At 42.8% G+C, this 12,036-nt stretch overlaps 1 protein-coding gene across 4 annotated transcripts in view; it reads right to left on the bottom strand.

The window, feature by feature from the left end:
* Redic1 (regulator of DNA class I crossover intermediates 1) overlaps window positions 1-12,036 on the bottom strand; it is a 67,249-nt gene that overhangs the window by 39,878 nt on the left and 15,335 nt on the right. Inside the window, exon 3 of one of the 4 annotated variants that reach the window (XM_087559147.1) lies at window positions 11,659-11,731. The gene's annotated coding sequence lies outside the window, so the exon portion shown is untranslated. 4 annotated transcript variants of the gene reach the window in all.

The raw sequence follows: 12,036 nt of genomic DNA, 5'->3' as shown, positions 1-12,036 counted from the left end.
ACATACCACAACTGTGTAGCTGATACTGAGACGCACAAACCTACTCCCCACGGTGTGCTGCTTTGAAATGATAAGACTGAAGAAATCAATCCTCAAAAGCAAAGTCTTCCCTCAGACCTTCTCCTCATTACCTTCCTATTTCTGCCATTTCTCCACACAGCACATCACAGAGACTGCAATTATTCTCCTCATCACAGACCACAGAAACTAGAACCTGCTTCTATATGGTCAGCCATATGTCTAGAAATATAATAGATTTTAATGTAAGAGCTGGCTATCAGAGAAATGTTCTGATCTCTGTTGTTTGATATAGATTGCAGAGTACACGTTCAATTTAGAGGCAGTCTTTTCTCATACCAGACAGGAAAGAATGCTACAAGGAGAGTCCATAGAAGAATCTCAAATAACAGGTCTAATGGTTTCTATCCTCTATTGTTATTAAGCCACACTTTTTGTGTCTAATCATTCTTCTTCACGGGTGCCAATGAATGGTTTTCTCTGGGTTTGGGGTCTTCAGTACTGAAGTTTATTGAGTCACATGAAACTGAGTAAAATGAACATGTTACACTTCTCTCTTCGCAATCTGGCTTTAGATACAGGGCTGTCAGCCCCGATCTTTATGATGAACAGGAAAGATAATGTACTTTTCTACCTAAACTCAAACAAGAGAAATCCTCTCAGTTCTGGCAGCTGTGCAGACACACACCTAACAAATGCCCACTTTCTGCTTCACAAATGAGTGCTCTAAACTCTGTTCACACAGCAAAGGGATGGGCTGTCTTTTTGTAAAGACAAGAATCCTAACAATGAAGGTTCTGCTCTTATGATTTTTACCTCATCCCTCATGTCCAAACCTTCCCATGCCACCACTGTGGGGGTTAGAAAATTCAAGTCCTAGCCTTGGAGGGTGTCAGATATTGACTGGTAAAGATATTGATTGGTAAAGAATGGGGTCCTGTAACCTGGGATGGAGGTGTGTGGGAGGACTCTGTTTGAGGCTGAGAGCTTTGAACCCAGGGATTCTCAAGAGTTTATTAGAGAATTGGTGTCTCCATCCTTAGCAGAAAGGTGCACTCCCAAGCCCACTCCTTGAAATGTTGCCTTTTCTGTCTTTGACTAGAGAAAATAATCCTTCATCGTCTGAAAAAGCAGAAGTGACTTTCCCTGAAGGAAATGCCAGGCAAGACAATACTGGAGTCCATCCGAGCCCACCACTTGCTTCCTTTTACACTATAACCAGATACAGGCTCAGCAGCTCAGCAGGGGAGGCAGAAAGTGCAGTCCATGAGGCACACCACACTAGTAAAGATCTTAAGGAGTTTGCTAGTTCATTCAAGCACAGGCCTGGGAAATGTGTCTGGGGTGGGTTTTAAGGGTGTGGAATAACGGGGAGGGAACATAAAACTGGACCAGGCTCAGTTGTTCATATCAGCCCACTGAGTGGGTAGTTTTAATACAGAAGCGCACACATTTTAAAAGGCGTCAACGTTTGTTTAATGGTTGGCTGAAGAATTTGTCAAAAGATGGCATATTGAAAAGGAGTTGGAGATGCCAGATATCCTTGGCTTAGTGTTCTTGGCGGGATTTTAAAGCTCGGGAAATTGCAATGTTAGCGTGGGTGGGTCCACTCTGAGGTCTATGCTCCACAATGTAGAGGCTCAGAAGACATGCCCTTCACTAATCCTGTAAACCCAAAATGGCGACCGTGCTGCAAGACCACTTGAAGGGCTTTACTTCACACCCTCCTGCTTGCAGAGCTCAGTGAGACCCTGCTGCTCTCAGATGAACTCAGTGCAGTTGGTTTAATACGGCTCTGAGGTGGCAGAGGCCAGGTGACGGCAGGGAAGGTGATTACAGGCAACATAGGAAGGGCAGTGTCGGCATCGGCCTGACCTGTGATGGAGGCAAAGTGAATTCTGTGGTGGCAGGATCCATATGGACCTTTGGTAATGGCTCGGCCATCATGGTGTTTCCACATATGGAATATATAAAGATCCCACTGCATTCCTGCTTGATCTATAAAAGCAGAGAATTTTTCAAACAAAATAGAGACCCCACTACGTTGTGGTAAAAGGAAATTTTGCTCTGTGAACCAATTTCCAGACTTGAACCAACTTAAAGATCCAGAACCCCTTGGATGAAGGGATGGACAGGTTCCACTGAGACAGGAGCTTGATAAAATATTTGCGATTTTTGTTAGTCTTTCTCTGTCTTCCCTAGAAAGACCCAAGGCCTTTTACAAAGATAGGGTAGAAAGGGATAAAAACCAGACTTTCAGGGTCTATTGGTTCAGAACCGACAACAACTCTAGTAGACCCCAAGAAGCACTGCCTCCCAGCCCAGCCCCAGTTAAAGGAGGGGCTTATGAAGGTCAGGCAATGGCGTTTTGTATGATCAACTCACAGTGGGTCCAGGGGTTCCCAAATTAATCCGTTAGTTATTTCCCCAGTTGCAGAATGTGTAATTGGGATAGACAGACTTAGAAGTTGGCAGGATTCTCACATTGGTTCCCTGACCTACGGAATGAGGGCTATTACGGTTGGAAAAAGTCAAATGGAAGCCCCGGGTGCTTCCTCTGTCAAGGAAAATGGCGAGTCAAAGGCACTGCCACAGCCCAGGAAGGACTGCAGGAGTCACTGCAGCTGTCGCGGTGTGGCGCTCCGCACCACTCTCCCATCTGGCCAGTGTGGAGGACGGGTGGATGGGTGGATGGGTGGATGGGTCCTGGAGAATGACAGTCGCCTCGCAAAAACGTATCAAGTACTGACCCCCACAGCAGGCTGCATCAGGCGCAGTGCCCTCACTCGAGCAGATCAACACATCTCGTACGTGGGATGCAGCCATTGAGCTAACAAATGCTGTCCATAAAGACCACCAGAGGCAACTGCTCAGTGGCAAGGCCGCTGTCTATCTTCACAGCCTTACTTCAAGGATCTAGTAACCCTACAGTGCTCCCTGCCCCATGTCACGAGTTAGTTTGAAGATATCTTGAGAGTCTATCTCTTCCCCAAAATTTCCCATTGGTCCACTAGACTGACAAGATTACTAGACTGCTAAGATTGTGCTGATTAGACCAAGCGAACAGAAGGCAGTAATCACTTTGGACTTGTCAGTAACACATATGCACATCAGAGATAAAAATAAACACAACCGGGCTGGAGAGATGGCTCAGTGGTTAAGAGCACCCGGCTGCATGAGTTCAATTTCCAGCAACCACATGGTGGCTCACAACCATCTGTAAAGAGATCTGATGCCCTCTTCTGGTGTATCTGAAGACAGCTACAGTGTACTTATATATAATAAATGAATAAATAAAAAAAATTAAAAAAAAAAAGAAAATAAACACAACCAAACTTCAAGGACCCTCTACCTCAGTAAAACCCTTAGGCATCCAGTAGTGTGGGACATGCAGAGATATTCTTTCTAAAATAAATAATAAGTCATTGTATCTGGCCCCTCCCGCCACCAAGAAAGAAGCACGTTTAGTGGGTCTATTTGGATTCTGGAGACAGCACACTCCTCATTTGGGTGTGTTACTCTGGTCAGTATACCACGTGACTCGGAAACTGCTAGCTTTGAATGGGCCTGGAACGAAGGCTCTTCAGTAGTCCCAGGCTCCTGTGCAGGCTGCTCTATCAGGCTACTCAGATGACTCCGAGATCTAAGAGCACTTGAAGCAGTAGAAGCAGACTGGAATGCTATCTGAAGCCACTGGCAACCCTTAGAGGAGAAGCACAGAAGAAACTTTTGGAGGTTTTGGATCAAAGCTCTACAATCATATGCAGACAAATATTGTCCCTTTAAAAGACAGCCCTTCATCAGCCTTTGGGCCTTAGTTGAAACTGACCATTTGACAATGGGCCACCAAGTTAACACACAACCTGAGCTGTCCATCTTGAGCAGGGTATTCGACCCACCAAGACACAAATAGGATGTGCACAGAAGCAGCCCATTATCAGACAGAAGCAGTGTCTACGTGAGCCTGCCTTAGCAGGTCCTGAAGGCACAAGCAAGCAACATGGAGCTCCTCAAATGCCTATGGTTTCTACTCGTGATCTACTGTCTTCTGTTCCCAAGCTTGATCTCTAGCCTCAGGGGGCAGGCTTCATGACTGGGGAAGGGAAGCCTAGGGCCCGATTTATTGATGGTTCTGCACATTATGCAGGCGTCACCCAGAAATGGACAGCTACAGCCCTGCTCTGGGATAATCCTGAAAGAGACTGGGGAAGTAAATCTTCACATCTTCAGAGTGGGCAGAACTTTGGTCAGTGTACATGGTCTTACATTTTATTTGAAAGAAAAATGGTCAGATGTTTTTTGCTGATTCATGAGCTGTAACAAATAGTTTAGCTTGATTGTCAGCATAACTGGACAATTGCTAAGAAAGACATCTGGGGAAGAATCCTGTGGACAGATCCCTGCAGATGGGTGAAGGATGCGAAGATACTGTGACTCATATAAATGCTCGTCAGCAGCAGAGAAGTTCAATAACTAAGTAGACAGGATGACCCAGTCAATAAAAAGCCTCTTTCCTCAGCTATGCCTTGTCATTGCCCAAGGGACCCATGAACAAAGAGGCCACAGTGGCAAAGATGGGGGATATCCATGGGCTTGACAACATGAACTGTCACTCCCTAAGGCAGAGCAGGTGACAGCTGCTGCTGAGTGACTGATGTGGCAACAGCAGAGATCAAAACTGAGCCAGACATAGCACACCACACTGAGGTGACCAGTCAGTGACCTGGTGGCAGGTTCACTCCATTGGACCATTACATCCACGGGAAGCACAGTACCATGTCTTGGACACTTGTTTTGGTCACTGAATTGCCTTTCCTGCATCTAATGCTTCTATCAAAACTACCATCTGTGAACTTACAGAATGATTCATCCAGTGTCATGGTGTTCCAAACAGTACTGCTTCTGTAGTAGTTTGAAAGAAAACGGCCCTCATAGGCCCATGGGAAATGGCACTATTAGAGGTGTGGCCTTGTTGGAGTAGGTGTGGCCTTGTTGAAGGAAGTGATTATAGGAGGTGGACTTGAGGTTTCAGACACTCAAGCCATGTCCGGTGCAGCAGTCACTTCCTGCTATGTGCAGACCCAGATGTAGAACTCTCAGCTACATTGCCAGTACCATGCCTGTCTGCGTGTCACCATGCTTCCTGCCATGACAATAACAGACTAAACCTCACAAACTGTAAACCAGTCCCAATCAAATGCTTTCCTTTGTAAGAGGTGCTGTGGTCATAATGGTTCTTCACTGCAATAGAAACTCTAAGACAGCTTCTACCTAATAAACTTACTTCACAGAGAAGTGAGACAGTGTGCCCCCAATCATGGAATCCACTGCTATTACCATATTTCCCACCATATTGAAGCAGATGGACTGACAGAAGGATGTAACGGCCTTTTGATGGCACAGTTACAGTGCCAATCAGGCAGCAACAGGACGGATAACTCACGGCAGGTATCTCCAGATCATGCATATGCTTTGAATCAGTGTCCAATATATGATACAGCTTTTCCCATAGCCTAGATCCATGGGTTCAGGAATCAACAGGTAGAAAAGGGAATATTTCCATTTCATTATTACACCTTGTGATCTACCAGGAAAATTCTCTCTTCCTGTTTCTGTGACCTTAAATTCTGCCGGACTAGAAATTTGGGTTCCAGAAGGAGGTGTGCTCCTGCCAAGAAACACAACAAGTATCCCATTGAACTGGAAGCTCAGACTTCCCCTGGCCACATTGAGCTTCTGGTGTCCTTACACCAAAGGCTAAGACAGGGATAACAGCATGAGGAGGAGTGATTGATCCAGATTACCATGAGGAAGTAGATTGCTTCTTCACAATGGAGATGAGAAAGGGTGTGTCTGGAGTACAGGACATCCTTCTGAGCACTTCTTGGTGCTATATGTCCTATAATTAATGAAAAACTACAGAAGCCTAATCCAGGCAAGATGAGAAATGGCATAAACCCATCAGGAATGAAGTATTGCCAAGGATGGTAGAAATACAGAATGGGTAGTTGAGGAATGTAGCTAGAAATACCAGTAAAGCCACGTGACTCGTTACAGAAATGAGTTATAACTGACAGGAATGTTTCTATCATTTAAGAATGCATTGTACAGATATCTGTGTTTTCTTTCCTCAATTTCTTTATTATGAGATGTGACATTAATTGAGAGAATATAAGTGGTTATATTTGTTTGATATACTAAAAGAATGCCTCTCAAGAGACATTGCCACACATTTTAAATGTATAATATGTTTGCAGCTGTAGATGTTAGACATAATTATGACCTGGTTAGATACATAATACATTTGCAATTGTGCATGGGATCATTACATCATGTTTTACATTATTGTGACCCAGTTATTATTTTCATTTGGAAATCAATCACAAAATAAGGAGATGTGGTTTGTGTCAAGTTGATAAGAGGTGACCTGTGGTGGCTACTCTTGGTTGTCAACTTCACTACATCTGAAATTAAGTAAAACGCAAGAGGCTGGGCACACCTGTGAGGGGATTGTTTTTTCTTAATTAAATCATTCAAAATGGGAAGACCGACTTTTAACAACAAACTTTTGAGGTGAGAAGATAAACCTTAATCCAGATCTTTTGAAGTGAGATGATCCAGCTTTGATCTTGGTCACACTTTCTGGTGGCAGCCTAGATAAAGGACATGGAAAAGGGATGTTCTCTCCTCTCTTTACCTCTCTCTCCTTCCTCTCCCTCTCCCTCACCCCCCCTCTCTCTCCCTTTCTTCCCCTCCTTCTCTCTCCCCCCTTCTCCTTCCCTCCTTCCCTCCCTCTCCTCTCCATCTCCATCTCCCTCTCCCTCTCTCCCTGCTGCTCTTGTTGGCAAGCCCATTTCTTCACTGTAATTAGAGCCTGTCTTCAGGATCCCAGCACATAGTGAAGACCAGCTGAGATGTCCAGGTTCATGGACTGAACAAATACTGGATTCTTGTACTTTCCACTGGTAGCCATTGTGGAACTATCTGTACCAGAGCCCATAACCCACTCAAAAGAAGAAGAAAAGAGAAATATATAAAAATATTTATTCCTAGCTAGATATTCCTAGATATCTATTCCTAGCTATCAACTAGAAAAATATAAACCATAACTTTGAAAGTTTATTTTCTCATCAGAATGGTAAAATCAATAAAATATCCAACAACAAATACTGATGGAATTGGGAGAAGGGAACCCTCAAATCATTACTGGTGGGACTGCAACCTGTGCAGTCCCTGTGGAAATTCATATAGAATTCTCTCAGAAAGTTAAACATAAATCTACCTGTGATCCAGGTATACCACTCTGGGGCATATGACAAAGGGACTCCACGTCACTCCCTAGACACTTGCTCTGCCATGTCCACTGCTGCTCTGTCCTCAATATCAAGGAAATGGAAAGAACCTAAAAGTCCTTCAAGCAACAAATGTGTAATTAAAATGTGGTACATTTGAAAGCATGAACTTTACAGGTAAAGGGACGGAAATAAAAGAGATCGTATTAAATGATAAGACCCCCCCCAAAAAAAAAGTCACAAGTTCTCTCTATTGGAGGCTCCTAGCTCAAACTTTTCTGACCTGAGTATATAGTCTGGAGTAACTACAGATGGGTGAAACAGGACCATTGCCAGGATAGGGGAACTGGGGGACCTGGGAGAGCTGGAGAACAATAGAGAGGAAAATACCAGGGTGTAAGCAGTCTGAGTAAGAAAATGAGGAATATGGGGTCTTTTGGGTCATGTGGCAGGTAACCACAGAAGGGGAATAGAGGGGTACAAGCGATCTGATAGGAGAAATGAGAAGAGGGGTTCTCTAGGGAGTGGACAAGAAAGTAAATACAGAAGGAGAAAGGAAGATAAAACAACAACAAGAAGTCTGAAAACGGAATACAGAATCATACTGTTAACTACTTTGCTTTTTAAAAAGAAAGAAAACCATGTAACACATGTAATTCTTTGAATAAATATGCAAAGAAACTTTTAATGAATTTTTCTTATCTGGGCTAACCAAACTACCCACCAAGAGCCAAAGAACCACCTAACAAAGTCCCCAGTACCAAGTGAGAGACCTCCTTTTTAGTTGTGGGCCAGTACTGTTCAAGAGCCTCCCTAACACACAGCCTATTGCTGTCAGCTATCCTTGGTTGCCCTCGGAGGTGTAAAGTAACTCCATTTAGCCCCATTTGCTGAAGACACTACATGCTTCTGAAACAGGGCTCAGAGACCCATGACCTGGAACTAACCTAAATGCCTTCTCCCTAGCTCTCATGGTAATAGCAGACAACACTCAAGAAATGAAGCCAGGAAAATCCTACCCAACTATGATGTCAATGGCCAGCATGGCACTATAGGAGCACCAGTGCCACACACACCTTGGCAGTAACAAATGGTCCCCTAATTAGACTTAAGACACTCAACGAAAGAGGTACCATGCCTGGTACAAGAAACATAACTCACTTGCATTGCTACCAGAAGAGAATCTACAACCCCTACTTTACTAAGTGAGCATAATCCCTAACAACAATCTTAGTATCTGTCCTTGTACCCACAAAAAGTGTAATCCTCCCCCCTTATCAAACAAGTCTTTCAACAGATGAAGATCACCAGAGAAAACTACAAGCAGTCAAAGTGCAGAGTAGTGGAGCCCAGTCCCAGTGGATATACCTACAAATACTCCTGCACTTAAGGCTCAGGAAACATTGCTAAAGAGGTGGCAGAAATATGGTAAAAGCCAGGAGATAAGAGAGTTTGCTGTAAAATGCCTCTCCCCGTAATGTCGTAATGTCGGAGGCGACAGTATAGTCTTTCTAAAACAACCACCCATACATTAGCTGAAGAAGATAACACCAATGGACCTGCCAAAGTTGTCTGAGGAAATCTCTTGATGCCTCAGCCACATACAAAGAACTCCAGGCAATTAAGGGTACCAGCAGGCGTAGAAAGGGTCTTACTGGGGGAAGAGCACAACTGGTCGGCCAGTGCCGAGTGATCAGCACTGAAAACATACACGTAGGTATCGTTATACAGACTGAGCAGGTAATGTTTAGGAATATATATGTATACACATATATAAATATGGATACAATAATGATTAATTATAAAAGATCCATGAAATTGACAGAGAGGAAGTGGAACTTATGGGAGGGCTTGGAGGGAGGAAAGGGAAGAAGAGAAACGTGATGATTATAGCCTCAAAATAAAATGACTTAAGTGAGAGAAGGAATAGAAGAGGGGAGAGAACAGGTGGGAGGAAAAGCGTGATGATTGCAGACACACATATGAATTTCTGCCTCTCTAACTCTAGGAAGAAAAAGTAAAAAGTGATTCTCAAGAAACATTTCTCAAAATTAAAGATAGAAAACAGTATGGCTGTTAAAGAAATGTTTTTAAAAAGCAACAGAGGTGTAAAATCTACAGAGCAGCGTGCAGATACCAAAACTATACCAGGAATTAAATACTGTGACATCCACACAAGTGCCTTCTACAGAGCAGCGTGCAGACATCAAAACTATACCAGGACTAAATACTGTGACATCCACAAGTGCCTCACGTATAACGCTGTTGCTTTCGTTTGGCTTTGCTTTTGAATTTTGTTCAGCTTACTCTCGGAAGGGCGCGGTGGCAAAACGAACAGACTCAGAATGCCGAGACCTTTTACCTTTTACAAGTGTGATTATGTTGGAAAACACAAGGCAAGTAGCCCTAACTGTTAACTGAGAATAACATCTTAAAGCCTGTGCTGCCCTGAAATACGTATTCGCCTAAAGCATGGTAAGGCAGCAGCACTCCTAGCTGGTGGACTTGTTAAGATTCAAGGCAGTATCTAGCCTAGAAAAAGGACTTCCGTTGCCTCTCTACACAACTAAAGCAGGTCATCCTGCTGTGTCAGGAATAGTAATGCTAAGTGTCAGAATCTTGTCTTTAAGGACATCTCATAAGAAGGGAAGAGGCTTTGGGAATGCATAACTACAGGAGAAGGCACTAAGGAAAAACGATGAAGCCAATAAAACAGAAATATGGGATAGGAAGGCAGAACCTATTTAAAATAACTTCTCATAGGCTGAATTTCAGTACTTTAACACTAAAACACGATTTCACAACTACAAGCTAAGCTATGCTGGTTAACATAAGTCACCCAATCCCTACTGAAGAGGATTTTAGGATGTGAGTTCCAATTTAATATGGAAGCTTATTTCAGGATATTCATATCATCATTAAATCATAAGAAAATGAGTTTATTCCTAGATCAAACTAAACAGTAAATAAAACTAATGAAATGTCAAAAATGCACCTTTAAGTAACTCTATTAATGATATTAATTACCTATTCAAAAGATAGAAACAAGCAAATTATACTGAAAAAAAAACAAATAACCAATCTACTTGCTACCTCTAATAAATATGCCTGTCATAGTGTAGAAAACAGAGAAGGAGGTATTCTAAGTGATTGCAATTAGCAAACGAACAGAGGTCACTGTGCTAGCAGCTGGCAAAATAGACTTCCATCGAAAACTAGTCACATCACACTATCAAAGAATAACTGATCAAGAAGATGTTATAATTCTGAATATATGTACCAAAATGAGTATACCCAATTTATATAACAAATAGTATTAGAAATAAAGTCACAGATGAACCCTAACACAATAATAGTGGGTGACTTCAATACCCAAGTCTTACCAACAGACAGGCCAGGCCAAAAAAAAACAATAAAGAAAAAAACCAGAACCATGAGTTAAATGACATTACGTATCAAATGGTCCTAACAGACATCTAGAGATCATCTTTCTCAGAAGCCCATGCAACTTTCTTAAAACAGATTCAGTCCAAAAGTGGCTGGTTACCCCATGACGCCCCATCTTCATAGTTCGTTTCATCAGTTGCTTTTGGGTTTGAATTACTCTTGCTTTTCTGAAACCCTAAGGTCTAATATTCGTGATATTTATTTCTTTTAACCCAGGCGTGTATAGGTACAAACTTTCTCTCAGAACTGCTTTTATTTTCATCTTATACATTTTATAAATTATGTTTTCATTTGGTCCTAGGAATTTTTAATAATTCTTATTTGCCAATCTCCTTCATCACTAAATGGTGTATTATTTCATCTCTATGCCTATATTCTATAATTCTGTTTGTCTATTTCTAGCTCTAATCCATTATGGTCAGATGGAATACAGAAGCTATCTTCAATCTCCTGTATTTGTTTGTGTCTTATGAGTCTAACAGGGGACTTTACACTGGGCTCTGCAGGTCTGGCCATGAGTCCAGAGTTGGAGAAGTTTATCCATGCAGACAGAACACCATCAGTAGGGCAAACGACAGTCTCATGGAAGTCCTACTTGGACAGCAAGTGACTTTGCCCGGTTTCCTTACAGGCCATAGGTGAAGGTTACTTAGAGGAGTGTGGCTGTCATCAAGACAGATGCATTAGTGCAGTGTTTCACCTCACGGTGCAGGACCACCTCCCAGAAGATCATTATCGAGTTTCCCTCTCAGTAAACCTCTTATTCCATGTGTTCTATAATGAGCATCCCTACCCTATTCTCGCCCTGCCCCGCCCCCCCCCCCACACACTACAGTATCAACACTTCCATTACCACAGCCATAGACCTAGTCATCTCTGTATTAGTCTACTCAATTCTTACCTGGATGAGGTAGTGTCTCCTCCAAGGCGGTAACCATGCTATGCCCAGAGGAAAGCTGTACTGTAGCAGTTTGCTGTAAAGCAACAGCAACAACAAAACTCAAGAGAGATTAATAAACAGTTCTCAAGAGATGAAATAAAATGGCCAATGAACAATGAGAGATGTTCAGCCTCATTAGCCATCAGAAAATGAAAATCAAAACTAATTCAGATTCTGTCTTGCCCCAGTCAGAATGGCAGCCATTAAGAAAACAGATGAATACCATCAAGGATGCGTGCGAAAGGGGCCCTTCTATAGTACTGATGTAGCTACACTACCCTAACCACCACGGAGAGCAATGCCATCTATAGCACTGATGGGATGTACACTACTCTAACC

This window comes from Rattus norvegicus, chromosome 7 (assembly GCF_021556685.1).
Source record: "Rattus norvegicus strain SHRSP/BbbUtx chromosome 7, alternate assembly SHRSP_T2T, whole genome shotgun sequence".
NCBI classification, from domain to species: domain Eukaryota; kingdom Metazoa; phylum Chordata; class Mammalia; order Rodentia; family Muridae; genus Rattus; species Rattus norvegicus.
This window is presented reverse-complemented; position numbering and strand designations above follow the sequence as displayed.